Source organism: Pelodiscus sinensis, chromosome 15 (assembly GCF_052426305.1).
Source record: "Pelodiscus sinensis isolate ZL-2025 chromosome 15, ASM5242630v1, whole genome shotgun sequence".
NCBI classification, from domain to species: domain Eukaryota; kingdom Metazoa; phylum Chordata; order Testudines; family Trionychidae; genus Pelodiscus; species Pelodiscus sinensis.
Genome location: NC_143066.1, coordinates 35,273,566 through 35,293,881, shown reverse-complemented (window position 1 = coordinate 35,293,881; position 20,316 = coordinate 35,273,566). Strand labels below are relative to the sequence as shown.

Below are 20,316 nucleotides of genomic sequence, written 5' to 3'. Positions count from 1 at the left end.
ACATCTTTTTTTTTTTTTTTTTTAATGAGAAAAATGCATTCTGGCCATGAAGGATGTATTTACAAGTGGGAAAGACTAAGGAAAAAGATGGCAAAATCAGTATAGCTTCATTCATTTCAATAGCTACTTGACACCGGATGAGGATCTGGCTCTTGGGATCTTGATTTTATTGAGTAACAAAGAGAAATGAAAAGTATACTAGAGGCCAGATCATGAAGCCTTTGGGCATAACTGTTATATGATTGAATCCTGGAGGGATTGCTCGGAGCTTACACAATTTTACTCAGGATCTTGACCTCTTACATCATTTGCGCACCCATGACATTTCATTGCCTTCGTGAAGTTCCTTTTCGTTGACACCAGTATGAGTAGAAGACAATCAGGCCCTCCGACCTTCCTCAGGAAAGATGTTCCTGGAAGACAATGGTTAAAACTCTGCTGAAGTCAGTGCAGTTACTCCTGATTTTAAGCAGGGTAACTGAGAGCAGTATTTGGCCCAAGATATAAAGGCCTGGTCTACACTAAGGGTGTTAAAATGCGGTTAGTTGACTAGTCAATGGAATTTCCATTGAGTAGTCGACTAGCCGACAGGCACTTCAAAGGAGGAATGCGGAACTCCATGTACAGCCCGGGGCCAGCGGAAAGTTCCGCTGACTCCAGGCTGCACGCAGCATGCCTGCTTTGAAATGCACAAGAGTCCACCGCGGTGGATGTTGTGCATTTCAAAGGCATGGAGCCTGGCGTCCATGGGGGACTAGTCCCCCGCTGACCCCAGGTTCCATACTACGCTGCATGCCGCTAGGCGCCCAGGGTCAGCTGGGGAGTCCTCAGCTGACACCAGGTTCCGGGGAAGAGCTGTGTGGAACCTGGGGTCAGGTGGGGAATCGCCAGCTGCCCCTAGGCTCCAGGGCTGCCCCCTTTGAATCACGCAGAGGCGGCGTTTTAAAGGGTCAGCGTGCAGCACAGCTGATCCACAGATCAGTTGTGAGGCGGCTGCCCCTTTAAAACATCAGCTCCGTGCATTTCAAAGGGCAGCTGCTATGGAGTCTAGGGTCAGCTGGGGACTCCCAGTTGACCCTGGGCTCCCCGCGGCATTTCCCCAGAACCTGGGATCAGCTGGGGCGTTCGCCTTGCTACGTGGAACCTGGGATCAGCTGCGAACTCCTCTGCTGACCCCAGGTTTCAGGGAAATGCCATGGGGAGCCCAGTATCAATTGGGGGAGTCCCCAGCTGCCCCTTTGAATCGGGCAGAGGTGGCATGATTGAATCTCATAGAGGCAGCAAGGAAGGGGGTGATACTGACTAGTCAAAAGACTATACGATAAGCAAATGCGTAACAGATAGTAGACTAGTCTTTAACATCTCTAGTCTACGCTGCATCGGAAGGTTGAAGTAAGATACGCAACTCCAGCTACAAAAATTATGTAACTGGAGTTGACATATTTTTCATCACTTTTCCATGTCATCCACACAGTGGGAGACCCATTGGCTTCCTTTACTCCTCATAAGGAGCAGGACTACTGGTTGCCAGCAGGGGCACCCTCTGAGTTCGATTTAGCGGATCTATAGTAGACATGCTAAATTGAACCACAAAAGATCGATTGTGGCAGCATCGATCTTCTGTGTAGTGTAGATGTGTCCAAAGGTTCCACTTCTGATGCACGTACTCACATTGGAGTCATACGTTGCCTACAAGACGTCCTGTTATTACTAATTGAGGCACTTGTGAAGAAGATGCTGTGTAGCAGGAGCAAGGAGAGTAGAATCAGGCCTTGAGATTTCATTCGCATTCAGAATGTTTGCCTCCATACCTGAAAGAAAGAAAAGTCACGTGTCACCCAAATCTCCCAGTGGTCCTTTTGAAAGGACCAGTTGCTAAGGGGGCAGCTGTAGTGGGAGGTTACATGGCATCTTTGTTGTCAGTGCTGAGATTAGGTAAGTCTGGAGTCAGTCCAGAGTGTTTGACACCTTCCATTGGTGAGAGAGGCAAGGATGGAACCTTCTTTGGGTAACATGATCAAGATGCGATTGGCATGCAAAACTGAACAGCAGCTGCAACGGCAACTGAGGGAGACTTCGCTATATTAGCAACATTAATTAAGTTACAAAAATTATGCATGTTATCAGTTATGAGACGACCTTTCCTAAGCTCAGTTATTAAGGCAATAAAGCATGACCTACTAGTCCTAGCCAGTTTAATGGCTGGCTAAGAGAGGGGTTTTTCACGTAATACTTTTAGCAGGTCATTAGCCGAGCTATAGGCCAACATGGAGAACCTAAGTGATGTGCTGGAACAGCAGCTGAGAAAAATTCACACTGTGTTCATTTGGGCATGTGGGGGAGGGCGGATAACAACTTGCCCTTCTGGAGCCGTTTGTCAGGATAAACCAAGCAGAAGGAGAGAAATGGATGGGAGAGTTTTGGTTATAGGTTTGTTATTTGAACACTTTGCCGGAGGAGGAGTTTTTCATCCCCAGATTATTTTGGGTTTGTTTGTCTCAAACACAAGCCCAGGAACGTAGCAGGCTGGGCAAGCAACTAGTCCGCCCCCTTGTTTGAGCTGCTGTGCATGACTTGCTTTGGGTTTGGTCCTGTTGTTGTTTTTGTCAGCCACACTGCCAGCCCGTGGGCACCGTTGGAGAAGCAGAGGTGGGAGCTATGCAGGCTGACGCGTTCCCTTCGAGGGCTAAGCCACTGCTGTTTCAGACCTGGCGGTTCAGAACAAAATAAGTAGGAATTAATGAAAACCACGTGCCATTTTTGCGTGTGTGTGTGTGTGTGTGTGTGAGAGAGAGAGAGAGAGTGTGCACGCAAGTGTGTGTGTGTGTGTGTGTGTGTGTGTGTGTGTGTGTGTGTGTGAGAAAGAGAGAGAGCACACAAGTGTGTGTGTGTCTGTGTGTGAGAGAGAGCACGTAAGCAGTGAAGATTGCTGTTGTGCAGTGTGTTAAGGAAGCGTAGAAAGTACCCTCGACTTGGGTCATGGAAGATAAAGTCAAAGGTATGAACTTGGGGGCTTAAAAACCTTGTTGTTGGCCTGTCGCAGGAATGGGGTTATCAGTGATTTATCTGTGCCGTTTCTGGATGGGTGGGATGTCTGGCAAAGCTCTCAGAGCTGTAGGTTGAGGTAAACGGGGCTGATGCTTAGCACGTAAGCCGACCATCCGTACTCACCGACTCCCCCGGGGCTGCTCTCTTGAGTCAGGACCATGCACACATTTATGGGCCCTGGCCCATACCAAATACGCCACAGTGCCAACCCCAACCATTACAGGCGCAGATCCTGCACCCCCTGATGTCAGTGGCAGTAGGATCAGTCTCCCAGATAAGCCGAGAGGGAAGAAAATAAATCTCCAGGCAGGGGAGTTATTGGCTGTGTGGAGCTAAGGAACAGATAGTTAAGAGGGAGGTGATGCTGGATTTCCCCTACAAATAAATCACAGAGGGTTATTAATGCAAGTGCAGGCAGAAAACGAGCATGAGCCAGGGCTGTGCGTGTGCCGGGAGCTTTCCAAACCGGCAGGTAAACAGCGAGAAACCAAAGCAGCGAGTTTGGTGTATGAGAGAGAGGAGCGGGCTGAGGAGTGACAGATTCCCTGGCTCCTTGCCGGGAGCATCATGGATTCTGACACCATCCACCCACAGAGGCAGAAGCCAGTTTTAGCGCATCCTGCTACCTGCTTCCAGGAGCCCTCCCGGGTGTTCGCCTGCTGCATAGTTACAGCAGCTGACACGGGAGAGGTGGCGAGGGATGCTGCTGTGGAGAGGGGCTGGCACAGAGCAGACGGCCAGGGCTTGCTTCAGAATGAGCTGCTTAAAATGGCTTGATGAATGTGCCAGTCCATGCAGCTTTGGGCACTGCCAGAGGGAAGCGGGGGAGGAGGGGCTCATAGCTCTGAGGCAAGGCAGGGGAAAGGGAATTGGCAACCGGTAGAAATTACCTTGAGAATATATAACGGGAAGGGGTAGGAGTCTGGGACCTGCCTCTGGGGCTTGGAATCAGGAAGAAGAGGTGCGAGGTGGCTGTTCCAGCTACTCTGCAGGGACCGGCTCTTCCTCAGTATGAGAATGGGACCAAGGCATCCTTTGAGGAGCGCCAGTGCAGACAGAGAAGCTGCACCTGGGAAGAATTTGGCCCAGCACATTATATGAACCTTGGGATCTTGCTCCTGCCCTCAGCAAGTCCTAGCCAGGGAGGGCGAAACGCGATTGCACTGGGGCGGAGTATGAACAAGCCATGCGTGTGAATGCTCCTGATTTCAGCCCAGCTCTCCTCTTCTTGGCTTTCCCCCGGCTGCTCTGCTGCTGGGCCGGTGGGTCCTGGCCCGTGTGGCCTCAGCTCCCCTGCTCCCTGTGAGCCTTTCAAGGAGCAAGAAGCTAATGCTAAGGAACGGCAAATCTGCCAACCTGCTTCACAGCATCCCGGGAGATAACCCTGCTCTCCCTCGTGGCCACACTGGAGGAAGGAGAAGGCCCCAGCTCTGCAGTTATACGGGAGGAGAGATCAGAAGGGGTGCCACAGCCCGCAGGATTCCTGTGAGGGCGCCTGTAGCAGCTCCGCAAAGCAGCAGGCTGGCCCCCTCGCCATGCTCGCTCCCATGGCCCAGCTCTGGGGACGGATTTGGGCACTCAGGCCTGACTCACTTTAGTAGTGGGACAATTCTTGAGCTGGTGGCATTCTGCCTTTGTGCCTCTTCCCCCCGCCTTTGTCAGGGAACATCTGTCTGAGGTGTCTCCATGGGGAGAGGGTACGGGGGGAGGGGGTCTGTGATCTAATGCTGGCTCTGCCTCTGGGAACTGCAGCATGTTGCTGCACAGCCCTGCCTCAGTTTCCCTATTAGTGCATGAGGGAATACTTGTCTGGCGAGGGATTCGGAGGGCTCATTAGGTAACGCCCATACAACTCTTTGAAAAGGCCCCTCCTCCTGCCTAAGGAGGAGTGCGGACACATACTCACCTCAGGGGTCTTATTCCCCTTCTGTGGCCTATTCCCCCTGTGACCTCCTGAGCTGCCAGCTCTATAGCAAGAGAGTAAGGCTGCTGCTTCGTACTGAGAGAGGCCCTTTCTTCCAAGGGTCTCAGTTCTCCCCAAGTTTGTGAGACGGGCAAACTTTCCCAAAGTATGGGGATGGTAAAATGAGGCACGAAGTCTAGTGACTTGCCCAACCAGTCACTGGTGAAGCTGGGACTAGAGCCCAGGACTCCCAGCTCCCTGCTTTAACCGCTAGACCATGCTTCTTCCCTACGGTGAAACCACATTTACTAAACAATCTGGACTTTCTCCAGCCCTCTCCGAGCTTTCTTCAGTCCCCCGTCAGGCGCAGCCCATGGTGAAGTGGAGGGAGACCGCGATTCTCGGAGTAAGGGCCAACAGGAAGCGAGCAGGCTCTTGCTTCCTCAGCAAATAAATATGTTGTCCTTCCATCTAATACCATAACTTGTCTAGTTAGCTTCCAAGGCCAGCGGGGGCAGAGAGCAGGGAGATGCCACCGTTTAGCCAGATGCTCTTCTCCCCTAGCCAGTGCCCCACGCCAACCCCTTTCCCCATCCCTAATAGGCATTTCCAAACACTGACCCTCTCGATAAACAAAGGAGAGGGGGAGGAAGGGTGGCTGGCATGTTAATGCACTTCCCCCCCCCCCCCCCTTCCTCCCTTCATCCCTCTGGGAAAGGCCTTTGCAGATATAAGCAAACCTTGATTAAAAGCTGCCTGACAGCCAACGGCAGCAGCAAGCAGCAGGCAAGGAAGCGCTTCAAGTCTAAAGGGAGCTGCTGCTGCTCCTGCCGCTGCTGCCTCCATTCTCAGATGTCCCTGATCCTTTAATCAATCACAGCCAAGGAAGAGAAGAGCAAACACGCATGCTGAGGCAGAGGTATGTACGTGCGTTCATGCTAGCCGCCGTGCAAGCGCCAGGGCTAATGCATGTATTTGGATGGATAGAGGTTCCCGTGGAAGGAGCAATCATTTTATTTCTTGGGAGGGAGGAGGGAGAAGTGGGGGAGGCAGCGTATCAGTTTCCTTTTCAGTTTGGGAGAAGCCTCCTCTCCCCACCGTTTCCCAGTTAAAAACCCAGCGTGGATGCTTACTGTACACCCACGGTAAGGCAGACGCTGTAACGGATGGGTTGTTTTTTTTTAAACATGGGATGATAATGTGTTATGTGTCTATAGCACCTTCCATCAACGAGTCTCCCTGTGTTTTAGGGACATGAAACCCACACTATAGAGAAACAGTATCTTTTCCATTTTACCGGGGTGGAAACTGAGGCATGGAACAACGGAGTGATGGGAACCTAGCGTTCCTGACTCCCATACCCACCTCGCATCTCCCGAGTAGAAACAGCCTCTTATTGGCTTTCAGGGATGTGTATTCTGTGGGATTTACTCCACTTTCTCTTTTGTTCCCTTACCGCCCAGGCATCCCTATATATTGGGCTAATTTATCTTTATGGCCTAGGAGAGAGCAGGATGGTTCAAAAGGAAGCTACTTTCCCTTTGGGTTGGCCAGAGCTAAACCTGGACTGGAACATCGTTTTTAGCACTTATGTGGGCTCTGCGTTTTCAGCACGCAGAGTTCTTTAAAACTCACCAATTCTGAGGGGGAGTCAAGTAGTGTTGTCTTCCTGTGACGGGTGGGTAAACTGAGGCAGGCTCAGTGACTTGCTCAAGACCTCAGCGAAGGTGCACGGCAGAGGCGGGAGAAGAACTGAGTAGCTCCTGATGACTAGTCTTTTGCTTAGGCCACGATACTGCTGGGCTGGATCAGCCATTCCTAATCTTGTCACCCAAACACCACTAGGGAGAGCAGAGTTTTGGGGCTTGGCTAAGAAGCTGCTCAGGCTCCTCTCTTGATTCAGGTTGTCCCCTGGAATGTCTTACTAGCTCGGTCGCCTACAACGGTGCCAAATGGAGCTGTCTCCATTCTCCTCAAACAAGAGTCATGGAGAAGACTCTTAAGGATGCCAGCAGTGCAGGATTTCACCCTCTAGTTAGCTGCTGCAACTTGACTCCACACTCCGGACCTCATAATTGCATGTTGCACGAAAAGTACCTCGTGCAATGGAGCTAATTGCTCACGAACATACCAACTAATGACCAGCCTTTTCCATCTTAAGGGGACATGGGGATTGGGGAGGGGAGAAGGAAAACGTGTGTAATTTCAATGCCATAGGTTGAAATTCTTTAGCCATAACTCAGGCCGTACCCGTCGGTGGGAGATTTGCTTGAGTAAGGGCAGCAGAAGTAGGCCTATCGCCTTTATAGAGCTGTTTATTTTGGTTACTGATTCTTTTTTTGTACCTCTCTATTAATATATTTTGGCAGTGCGCTGGGACTCACGGCTCCTATATTTGTATTCTAGGGTGGAGCCACTCAGCTCTGTAAATTAGCGTCACCAGATCACCTCAATCAGAAAGGCTAATGAGACGCCCTCTGCAGACAGACATACTCAGGGGCTTGAGACAGCTATAGACAGATACCTAAATACGTACAGTTTGCCGGTGCGCCATATGCTTAGGATCCAATGTGCGGTCAAGTATCTTCAACCCTGAGAAAAAGGGCATGCATGCGTGTGCTTGTGTGTTTGGTAAGAGGCTGAATGTCTCAACCTCTGCAGCAGTTTTACCTGACTCTGGCATGATGTGATCCGTCACCAGCCCATTGCGCTCTTCTCTTTGTAGTATCCACCTGACAGCGATACATATACAGTGCCTGCGAGAAAGGGCTGGAGGCTAGGAAAGAGGAAAGTGCTCTCTATTTCTGCCTTGCAGAGGAGAGCGGAAGGCACCCGGGGGCAACGCTCAGTCCTTTCTGTTTGTTCCTAAAGCTCAGGCACCCGTCTTGCTGTGTAATAGCTGTGAGCTGGGAAAGGCACGCCGAGCATCGACATGCAACGGAGCAGAGCAAGTGGTTCTCTTGACCTCCGCGTTCCTCGCCAGCAGACACACATGTGACATGAATGCACATACCTTTCACAGGTGGTGTCATCTGTAGGAGCAAAGCCTCTCCTCCTGCATCTCGAGTGGCTTGATGCAAAGGGCGCAGTACCAGTGGGCTTATGGACTTTCCCCACCCACACTGCATGGAGTGGCCACGGAGGTGTGTCATGACCCCTTCTACAGGCCTGTGGCTACAGGAGACTCTACAGCAGTGGTCACCAGCCTGTAGATCGGGATCTACTGGTAGATCTTGGAGCCTTTGACAAGTGATCCTGACAGCTTTGGCCAGGAGGCTAAGTGCCAGCACTTCATCTGCCCCTCTAAGCATTGCTGTGTTGCTTCTGCCCTCTGCCTTGGAGCTGCTCCCAGCCCCAGGAGCCTCTTGCTTGCTGTGCAGGGCACAGAAAGAAGAGGGAGGGTGCTGATGTCAGGATGCCTCTCCCTCCACCTTGTACCCCATCTCCACAGAGCAGAGCGGAGGCAGGAAGGGAGAGAGTTTGCTGGCTGCTTTTGGGACTGGTGCAGGGCCAGAGTAGGGGTAAGCCTGCCTTAGTCCTCTGCACCACCACCCAGAAGCCACCTGTGGTAAGTGATGCCCAGCTGGAGCCTGCATTCTAAACCCCAACCCCAGTTCTGAACCCCTTCCTGCACCCCAACTCCCTGCCCTAGGCTCAGCTCAGAACTCCTCCCACACTCCAGATCCTTTAGCACAAGACCAGAGTCCGCATCCCCCTACCCCGCACCTCAGCCCTCTGCCCCCAGCTTGATAAAAGTGAGTGAGGATGGGGGAGGGAGGATGGAGTGAGCAAGCGTGGAGCCTTGGAGTAGGGGCGGGAAGGAGGTGGGGAAGGGTGTTTGGGTTTGAGGTGGATCCTGGATTGCATTTAAATTCAAAAAGTGATCTCATGCTTTAAAAGGTTGGAGACCACTGCTCTACAGTCAGCGTTGTTGCTGAGAGAGCACTAGCTTACAACAGTGACCCCTTGACCCCTTGAAGGTTGTGCCTCTAAGGACCTCAACACCTACTTTTTCTATATGGAAAGCTTCAAGAATTGAAGTCCCCATGGAGAGAGGAGGACTTACAAAATAGCTCATATTGGCCGGCCACAAGATATCAGCCATCCAAGAGGAACTAGTTGGCTAGACCAATGCTCTTCTTCAGCTGATTCACTCCTCTTGGGCAAGGGACATCAGCTGTAGTTATTTAGCTTGTCTCTCCAAAACAAGACACTTGACTCCTCTTCCCACAGGGGAGAGAGCTAGCCAATTTTAGCCTCTACCTCCCCAAAGGGAGCATTAGAATCATAGAAGACTAGAAGGAACCTTGAAGGGTCATTGAGTCCAATCCCCTACCCTCATGGCAGGACCAAGCACCATCTAGATCATCCCTGATAGGTGTCTGTCCAACCTACTCTCAGATATCTCCAGTGATGGAGATTCCGCAACCTCCCTAGACAATTTATTCCAGCGTTTAACCACCCTGACAGTTAGGAAGTTTTTCCTAATGTCCAACCTAAACCTCCCTTGCTGCAATTTAAGCCCATTGCTTCTTGTTCTATCATCAGAGGTTAAGGAAAATAATTTTTCTCCCGCTTCCTTGGGGGAAGTGTTGGGCTCCTGTGAAAGCAGAATGTTCAAAGGAACCGGCTATGTGAGTTGGGGGTTTTTGAGGCTGACCACATGGTAGGTTCTGTAGGGCTGATATAATGTTTGCAGGCTGCTGCCCTTTTGGAAATGCTGGTGGAACTGTCCCTCTCGAGTTTGCTTGTGAGGGTCCCGTTGGACTTGGTGGAATTGCACACCTGGACTGCCAATCTGTGGTATTGATCGTTCTCCTTTGGACACGGAAATGTTTTCCTGAAAAGACAGCAATCCGCCCACACCCCGGTGTGTTCTCAAAAGGCTGCCAAATTCAGCATCGAATGCGGGGGGGGGAGGGAGTGGCGGGCGGCTGTTTAGGAGAAAACAAAACAAGAAGGGAAGCTCACCTGGGAAGCTGATGCATTGGGGGAAAGGAGAGAATAGAAGCTTTGGAGAGGGGCTATGGTAGTGAACTGCATGCAGCAGAGGTTGACGTACAACAACAGATACAAAGCTTAATGGGGAGGGATCGCAGGCTTGAAGGCTGGATTCGGAGACAATAGAGGGATGATATGTTAAGTGGCTATAAGGAGAAGTTAGAAGATGTGCTATTAGTATGCAGTTGGGAAGTGGAGGGAAGAGGATAATGTAATAGGTAGGGGAGCTCTGAATGTCAAGAAATCCTTAAAAATAAGTCAAAAGATGACAAATAAAAAAGGGATTGAAGCAGAGGCTGGATCTTTAATTGAATTCAAGAGATTGGTGGGACAAATAATAAAGTTGGTTTGGGTTGGTCATTTGTGGTAGGAGTTTGCTTCCAGTTCCGAATCATAATGAAGCCTATTCGTAATGGATCTTTGTGGGACATTGTCCTCATTAAGGCAAAATGTCTTATCTGTCAAAGAAACTTTATAAGGAAGTTATACCTCGTATAGGCTGTGTATATGCAAATCATGCAGCATGCCGTATACCATCCTTAATTGAGACATCCATGGGTACCTTTTCAGCTTGGTGCTCAGAGAAATTCCAAATACTGCGATTAGATCAGAGTAACAGAGGGCCGGGGACATACATATGTCCTAGCTGAAAATGGATGGCCACTTTCTGAAAGGGCAAAAAGCAAAAGCCACACCAGGTTTGCTTCCTTAGCAGTCCTGGAAGTTCACATGCAATGAGCGCTTGTCTCCAAATTCATCAACTGTAAATAAACTATAGGGCCAAATTTTCAGCCAGCTTCTGATTTTGCATAAGCAGTTTGTTGCATCCAGAAACTGGGTGAGCACCTGTTTTGTGCATGCAAATTCTACATTTGCACCCACCTGTCTCATAGCCAAATGCTTCACCTCCCTGTTAGGGATGTAAAATCTGGTTTAATTAGTTAATAGGTTAAACATTAAGTTTAACCAGTTAACCAATTAAACCGGACAGGCAGAGGAGCTCACCACCCACCACAGCTGGACTGGAACAGCCCTCTATCATAGTCGGGGGCTGCTTCAGATGGGCTGGAGCACTCCCCACCCACTGTGGGCCCCGGGGGGCTGGAGCAGCTCTCTACCTTTGGTAGGCAGGGGGGTGCTGCAGCCCCACTGGTTAACCAGATAACCATTAATATCCCTATTCATTGTATGAATGTCCCAAGCAAATCTGGACAAACTATTGTGCATGTAAAGTCTGATACCATGACAAAAAAATTAGGCCCAAGGCTGGCTGATGTGACTCTTCTGCACATTCGCCATCTTACTGGTGGTGACCTCTGTAAATGTGGCAAAGACTGCGAGTCAATTTTCACTAGGGATGTGCATGAGTAAGTGATTAACCGCTATGCCCAGGCTTATTGGTTAAATTAGTCGACTACTCGCATTTCCCGCCCCCTTGCTGCCTCTGTAACAGAGGCAGCAGCATGGTGGGCGGGGGCAGGGGAGGCTGCTGTGAAGCAGCCTCTGCCCACGGCGGCCCCTGGCTTATCGTGGGCAGGGGCTGCTTTGTAGCAGCAGCCCCTCTCCATGGGAGGGGGGGGGGGTTTCAAGCTTCCTTCCCCCATCTACTACCTCCACAGCAGCCTCTGTCCATGGGGAGCTCGGACCCCCAGCGGACAGAGACTGCTGCCACCCCACGCTGCTGCCTCTATGAGAGGCAGCAGCGCAGGGCAGCAGACAGCCAATCCGTGAGGGGAGCTGGTTTTTAAACTCATAGACTCATAGACTTTAAGGTCAGAAGGGACCATTATAATCATCTAGTCTGACCCCCTGCACAGTGCAGGCCACAGAATCTCACCCACCCCTCCTAGAATAATCCTCTCACCTATATCTCAGATATTGAAGCCTTCAAATACTTTGAAGACCCCAAGATGCAGAGAATCCTCTAGCTGTGATCTGTGCCCCATGCTACAGAGGAAGGCGAAAAACCTCCAGAGCCTCTGCCAATCTACCCTGGAGGAAAATTCCTTCCCGACCCCAAATATGGTGATCAGCTAAACCCTGAGCATGTGGGCAAGACTCACCAGCCAGACACCCAGAAAGTTCTCTGTAGTAACTCCTATCATCCCTGATACATCAGCAGCAGCACGGGTGGCAAGGGACTCCCGGGAGTAGGGCCAGAGCGCACTAGCTGCTGCCCCTGCCCCTCGGGACTATAAAACAGTCAACTAACCACTAACAATTCATGCGGTTAGTTGATTATTCTATTACCCTCTGTCTAACATCCCTAATTTTCACTTGGCCTTAATGTTGGTGTCAGTGATGACCAGTAATGTGGCATTGCCAGTAAGTTGAATGCAGACATGTAAAGCCAGCTTTATGCCCTTGGATGCTCAAAGAAGCTCCAGTTAACTGTAAAAGGATACGGGTCCCAATGAACCATTGGGTGGTGATCTCTGCAGATAATGTTCTTGACCAATTCTCCAGGCTAACTTCAATGGGAGCAAAACACCTGATTCATCCAAAGGTGGAACTTGGCCCTTGAGTTGAAAATCCATCTTATGCAGCTAATATAGCCAAAGAACTCACCAGGGTGTCTGTAAGAGCTTCAGACAACGGGGAGCTCCCACATCCGCATTCAGCCATGGGAGAACATGTGTTGGCACATGAGCATTGTGCACTACTGAGGCCTCATGGGAAATTGCAAACAATTCTTCCTTGTAGGACAGTCCTCCTTGGCATTTCCCTATGCTAGGACCTGAAGTCCAAGGCTCTCAATGTGCTTTGCAAGTCTCAGCATGGAGGGGAAATAATACTCTGAGGCTGTCTCTAGACTGGCAAGTTTTTCCACAAAATCATCTGATTTTGTGGAAAAACTTGCCAGCTATCTACACTGGCCACTTGAATTTCCGGAAAAGCACTGACGATCTCCTGTAAAATCATCAGTGATTTTCCGGAAATACTATGCTGCTCCCGTTCGGGCAAAAGTCTTTTTCCGAAAGACTTTTGCGCAAAAGGGCCAGTGGAGACAGCATAGTACTGTTTTCCACAAAAAAGCCCAGATTGCGAAAATGGCAATCGGGGCTTTTTTGCGGAAAACCGCGTCTAGATTGGTCACGGACGCTTTTCCGCAAAAAGTGCGTTTGCGGAAAAGCATCCTGCCAATCTAGATGCGCTTTTCCGAAAATGCTTTTAACGGGAAATTTTTCCATTAAAAGCATTTTCGGAAAATCATGCCAGTGTAGACGTAGCCTGATTGTATAAATGGAAAGACTGGGTTAAGTGACGTGCCAGCAGTCGCTCAGGAGGTCTGTAATGGATCCATGAATATAACGTACCTCTCTGGATTCTCAGTCTGATGCTTAAGTTTAGTCACACTCCTATTAACCTTGGTTCTGTATGTCACAATTAGCAATTTCTGGTGCCACTGAAGTCCAAGGATCTTTTCTGCTGCCCTCAGTAGGACCAGTCCTTATATTATCTTCACTCATTATCACTGGTAGCTCAGAAGTGAATCTGGAGTAACAGTGGAGCTACGCCCAGTTTGCACTGAAGTGGCAAAGCCCCTTACCTGCTCCCCAACACAGCACTCTTCCAGGATGAGGTGGGTACATTGTCTTGTAAGAGACACAACAGCACCTCAAAAGGAAACGAAGGTATTGTAGGGCAAAGAAAGTGTTGCTTAAGGAGTGATTTAAACATGTAAATGGGCTTGAGTAACATCTCTCACTGGTTGTAGGCTGCCTTAGTAACTCATTTGATTTCACTGATTCATGCTGGGGTAAACGAAATCAGAATCAAGCCCTGAAACCCTAGCTTCATTCCAGAGATGAATTTAACCCCTTTGTGCCAAATTCTACCCTTGGATTTCTGAATGAGGCTTTTTCTATAAGAGCATCAAAAGGAAGGATTTGGCCCTCCAATCTTTGTCACTTTAGTTGGAAAGCAGAAAACATTTTTTAGTTTGCTCCCCGGGTTTTATCAAAAGTTTTCTAAATTTCCTGCCTCGCTCTAATTACCAAGGAGATCTTGTGCCAAAACTGCGAGAGTGTGTCATTAGAGTTCCTCCGCTCCTGCTAATTATTCCCTTCCTGAAGCCATCCTGATCCTTCAAGGATTTAATATTTGTGGTCATATAAATGGTTTCGCAGCAGCCAATTGCAATGTATCAGGATTTATAGCTCCAGGTGAGCAAGCAGCTTTGCAGACTCTTAAAAACAAAGAGCCAAATGTATTCCTGGTGAAACTTCAATTCAGTCAGTTGACTAAGTGACACCAGCCATTAATTTACCCCCAAGATTCAGCTCGAATGCTAATTTGTGTGTGTTTGTTTTAACAAAAGAGAAGAAAATGAGAATGTTTGATGCCAAATCCTGAAGTCTTTACTCAGGTTTTATTGAGTCCTCTCTCGGGCCAAACTGCAACTGAAGTCAATTGCAATTAGCCAGAATGAGGACCATGGCAAAACAGATAAAAACTGCAGGATTTATCCCAAAACGAGTTTTATCCTGAGTGAAAAGTAAGGAAGGATTTCAGGATTTTCTCTCACTGATCTAAATGATCAATCTAAATAAAGCCAGTCTATCCTGCATTTAACACCTCATTTTTACATCAAAAGCGAAGTATGGGACACTTCCAGTCCACTTAATTAGCCTCATTAGCACAGGTCCTACAATTGACAAGTACGATTTTTTTTTTTACTGTTATAAAATACTTGGTTTCTGTTATTCCTTTCCAGCTCATCATCTGAAGAAGTGGGTTTTGCCCAAAAAAGCTCATGATAATCTATATATTTTTGTTAAATCTCTAAGGTGCCAGAGGACTACAGCCGCTCCCCGAGTTGCGAACGGTCGAGTTACGACTGTTCGCACTTACAACCAAAGCTCCCATGGAGCGGTCGTAAAAGCGGTCCCCGAGTTACGAACGTGACCCTCGCTTACGAACAGCGCGGTCGCGTGTAACTCAATGGGGTCCGAGTTACGAACAACTTGAGTTACGGCCAAGTGTTTGGTTCGTAACTCGGAGAGAGGCTGTACTAGGTTTTTTTTTAAGTTATTGACTAACACAGCTATCCTTCTGAGACTGATCTAAATGAGGCTTTTGCCTGAGAAGGGAGAAAGTAAAAACAGCGTAGCGTAAAGTTTTCAGCCTTTGACCAGCAATATGGACTTAGAATTGTTTCCTAATCTTGCATCTCAGTTTCGCAGATGTAAATCAGGAGTAGCCCGGTTTGCAGGGGGGTAACTAAGCTGAGAATTGTGCCCCCCCCCCATCACTCTTCTATGAGGAAGCGTCAGTGGATCTTGTAAGAGACACAACAGCACCTCAAAAGGAAAATAAGACCTTATCTTCTTTTCTTTGGCACAGTGTTTCTAATCAGAGCACAACAGCAGGCCATCATGGGCATACAGACCTGTTCTATTTCAGGAGACTACTTGAAATACACCTGCGAAAAGGGAGAGAACCTGAAAGCACCACAGAAATAGATGACAGAAGCAGCCTTCCAGTGGAAAAACAACCACAAGGATGCCTGCCAAATTAGAAAGGCAATGATAAAAGATGTTGTAGGGCAAAGCAATTGTTGCCTTGTGAGTGATTTAAACACATAAACGGGCTTGAGTATCGTCTTGCCAGTTTTATACTGCCTTAGTAACTCCATTGATTTCACTGATTCACGCTGGGGTAAATGAAATCACTGAAACCCTAGCAGTTATGCCAGAGATGAATTTGACCCCTTTTGTGCCAGATTTTGCCCTTGGATATCTAAATGGGGCTTTTTCTATGGGAGCATCGAAAGGAAGGATTTGGCTTTCTAATCTGTGTCTGTTCTCCCATCACTGAGCACAGGTGATGCCTGTCAGTATTTGTGTGAGCAAGACGCATGTAGCAATGGAGAAATGAACCCCTACAATTGTTTTCTTAAGAATCTGTGTGTTTACCGCATGCTGCGGTTCCACTTCTGCCTCCCACCCACCCCCCTTTTCGGAAACATTATAAATCAAACGGCTTAAAATGTAAAGCATCAAAAATTCTAAAACCTTCATCTATTATTAACTGTGACAGTAAATTCTACCTCAGAATGTTTTACATAGCAACTGTTACCAAGACACTCTGCATCTTAAGCTGATGTTCCAACAACTTTAAATCACAACAGCGCATTCCAGCAGTGAATGACGATGACTAGACAGGCCCAGCAAGAAACATGCTGGCATTCCTGGTACCTTTTCACTTGATTGGAAAACAATCAGAGAAACTAATCAGAGAGTTAGCAAAAGCAGCCCATACAAGCTCTCTCTGTAGTAAATTATATATGTGTATTTATATACATGGGGAGTCTATCGTCAGGATTCTGGAGACGTGACATTTTATCACCACCCACTACTGTGAGTATCGTTGCGAGTGTATAATACAATGGCAATATTTCCTATTTATGTATTTCCTTTCATCTGAGAGCTCCAAGGGGCTGTAATAAAAGAAGCTTTACGACATACCCATGAGGGAGGGATGTATTATTATATGCATTTTACAGAGGGATAAGATTAGGCAAAGAGAGGTTATGTGGTATGCTTAAGGCCACTCAGCAAGTCAGTGTCAGAGTCCAGGTTAGAAGCATCTCTTCACATTCCTTGCTTTGACTGCTTGATCATTATTGTTTTGAATGATAGTGGCAGCTGGAGAATCCTGTTGTACCGGAGACTGTAATACATGTCCCCAAAAGTTTGTAATCTATATATACAAGACTGACAAAAGGTCGGAGAATGGCAGGATAGTGATCTCCATTTTACAAATGGGAACTGAGGTACACCCAGGATGGCTGCGTCAGTCCGAGGTGTGGGAAAGCTACCCTCTGACTAACATGACTATGCTGATAGAAACTCCTGGGTAGACTAGACACTAGGGATGTGAATGGTTAACAATTAACGGGTAAGCTTTCTGGTTCTGGTTAACCAGTAGGGGTGAGAGCAGCTCCCTGCCTGCTATTGGGCTGCTCCAGCCCTGTAGGCCTTCCACAGCCAAGGACTGCTCCAGCCAGTCGGCCAGAACAGCTCTTGTCCACAGCGGGCCAGGCCCAGCCCCCTCTCTCCCCCCCCAAACGCAGACTGGGGCTGCGAAGGAGGGAGGCCGCTCCAGCCGCTTAAACATAATGTTTAATCTGCTAACCAGTTAAGCAGGATTTTACATCCCTAGTAGACACAGCCATGCGGACAGGCGAGTGCCCGCTGAAATGCTCTCCCAGCGCATGCTGTGTCTGCACTAGGGGACTGTGACTGCCTAACCTTTGTCATGTAGACGTAGCCTTAGTGATTTGCCTGAGGTCTCACAGGAAGGAGCCTAGTAGAGCTAAGAAATAAATTCACATCTCCTGAGTCCCTTAATCCAGTGGGTCTCGACCAGGCATCCAAGGGCCCCCGGTTGGCGGGGGGTCGTGATCAGGTTTCAGTGAGGCTGCCAAGCAGGGTCAGCATTAGCCTCACAGCCCAGGGCAGAAGGCTGAAGCCTTGTGGCATGGGGTTGAAGCCTGCCCCCCTCTCACAAGCTGAAGCCAAAATCGGAGCAATGTAGACTTACGGGGTCCCCTGTGGCATGGAGCCCTAGGCAGTTTTCCTGCTTGCTACCACCTAACACCAGCCCTGACTTTTGTCTGCACAAAAGTAGTTATGGTGGCACAGGCAACTGTGGAGTTTTTATAGCATGTTGTGGGGGTGGGGGGGAGGCAATGGGGAGAAGGGACTCAGAAAGAAAAAGGTTGAGAGCCCCCAGGCCCTTTCTGCCACCCCCAGAGTGCCAGGCAGTGTGTGCCGGGCGGCTCTCAGAGCTGCTGGGGGTGGGGACCGGCATACTCCAGGCAGTGCTAAGGACTGTCCCCTTTTGCTCATGGCCCCACCCTTTCGAGTAGCACAGAGAAACCCCCCTCCTCCAATCTTGCTCAGGGGCCCGGCAAGTCTGTCAGCCCCCCTGCTTAAACTACAATACGGCCATCTTCCCTTTCCTTTCCTGCCCTCTTTTTCATGACTAAAGTTTGGGCCGGACAGATGATCTCACAGCACTGGGACTCCAGAAACTGTGAACCGGTTTCTGGCTCGGCCTCAGGCTTCCTCTATGATTGAGGGTAAATTGTTTAATCTCCCGGTGCCTCAGTTTCCCATCTGTACAGTTAGAGGTAGCACACCCCTGCCTCACCCGTGCACTGTGAGGATAAAATCCATTAATGATTATGTGGCATTCAGTTGCTATGGCGATGAGGCCAGGCTAAGTAGAGAGCTGCGAGCTGACTGCATACTTAAAAGTCCACCTGTTTTGTGGTTGCCCATTTGATCTCTACAACTCTGGGTGAAAGCAGCTCTCTCCGGCTGCCTGCACGCGGAGTCCCTTGCTTGTGCACACACGCTTGCGGTAGCTCAACGGGAGAGAGTGCGAGTATAAATAGTAGTGTAGCCGTGGCAACGGAGGCCCTACCTCCCAGCCCTGCTGAACCCCTACCCTTGGTTGTCAAGTGGGTTCGTATTTGGTACAGCTCAGCCATGCCTCTATGGCCGCGCCTTGTGCAACCGCAGCCACGCTGCTGTTTACACGTACGTGAGTGGGGAATTGCACCTTCGTGGCCCGGAGTGTAGATCTAGCCCTGGCCTCTGTGCATGTTTCTTTTTAGGCACATGAGTTGATCAAAGCTTAAATCAGAACTTTCAGGATTGGGCCCAAGAACAATTGGAGCCGGAACCTGGGAAGGGTGAAAAAGGAGGTGAAAGCGTGTGACCAGATGGACAGAAAAGAACTGAAATGCTACGTGTGTGACCATGTGTAGAGTTCTGAGGGAATCCAGCCCTCGGTTGCTGATGTGCTGAGGCTACTACTTGTTCCACCAATCACCATAATCTCACTATTACCTTGGGCACATCTGCATCGTCTATATACCCTCGTCAGTTTGTTGAATCCACCTGCCATCTCTCATCTGATATTGAAAGTCTTTGGGGGCAGGATCTTTCCTTTTGTTATGCAGCGCCTAGTGCCTCTGGGTGCTACTACTTATACAAATAACCATAGCCTCTAGGGGTGTGTCTAGACTATAGAGTTTTGTCCACTAAAGTGGACTTTTGTTGACAAAACTATATCTGCGTCTAAACTACCGCTGAGTTCTGTCGACAGAATGCGGCAGTTTTGTCGATGGCGGTAAACCTTATTCTACGAGGAATAACGCCATTTTTTGACAGAGTTATGTCGAAAAAAGGTGCTATTGCATCCATCTAGACTCTCTGTCGAAAAAGCGGCTTGCTTTGTCAACAGAACTAGAATTGGCTGTAGTCTGGACGCTCTTTTTCGACAGAGGCTTTGTTGACAGTATCTGTCGACAAAGCCTCTGTCAAAAAAAAGCCTGTAGTCTAGACGTACCCTAGGAGTATGTCTATACTACCTCCCTTTTTCAAAAGAGGGATGTAAATTATAGACAGATTGAAATTGCAAGTGAAGCTGGGATTTTAATTTCCCGCACTTCATTTGCATAATGGCGGCCGTGCGGTCTTTCAAAAAAGGGCTTTTCGAAAGTAAAACCACCATCTAGACGGGGTTCTTTCAGGGAAAAAAAAACTTTTTTTTCCCCAAAAAACTGAGGAGTACGGATCTTTCGAAAAAGGGTTGTTTTTTTCCCGAAAGAACCCTGTCTAGATGGCGGTTTTACTTTAGAAAAGCCCTTTTTCGAAAGACCGTGCGGCCGCCATTATGCAAATGAAGCGCAGGAAATTCAAATCCCGGCTTCATTTACAATTTCGATCTGTCTGATTTACATCCCTCTTTCGAAAGAGGGGTGTAGTTTAGACATACTCTAGGTGACACAAATAATACCAACCACTGAGCCTTAAGTCTGCTTGCTGTTATAGCTGCCACTACCATCCTCCGTGATGCTGAATCAGATCTAATCCTCCACATTTTGAAGTCAGTGGGAAGATCTTGATAGCAAAAAGAAGGGCAGAGAAGTAGGCCGGGGAAGACAGATGTTGAGAGAGACAGAAAGCATCTCTCTGGCTCTAAGAGTTTTATAACATACGTACCAGGTTTTGAGCAGCCAAGCTTACGGTGCATATGACCAACAGTGTAAATAGCTCAGATTTTTTTCATCAGCATCTCTTTGTGTTGTCTGTCTGGGTGAATGCATCTTGTCCTCTGTAAGGCTGGTGCATGTGCTTTCTTTTTTTTTCTTTTTTTTTTTTTACCCCAAAATATGTCTCTCCACTGCTCAGCAAAGATTTAATGGCCAAGCTAGTGCTGTAATGAGGTCTCATAATCCCCAAACTTCATTACTTGTACTAAATAGACTCTACCAACATTGCCAGTTCACTACAGAGTAACGTAAATAAAGAAAACTAGACTACCGTAGTGAAAATGAATGAACA

The 20,316-nt window shown here is 48.6% G+C and overlaps 1 protein-coding gene across 3 annotated transcripts in view; it reads left to right on the top strand.

The window, feature by feature from the left end:
• RAI1 (retinoic acid induced 1) overlaps positions 1–20,316 on the top strand; it is a 162,663-nt gene that overhangs the window by 96,069 nt on the left and 46,278 nt on the right. The window lies entirely within an intron of this gene.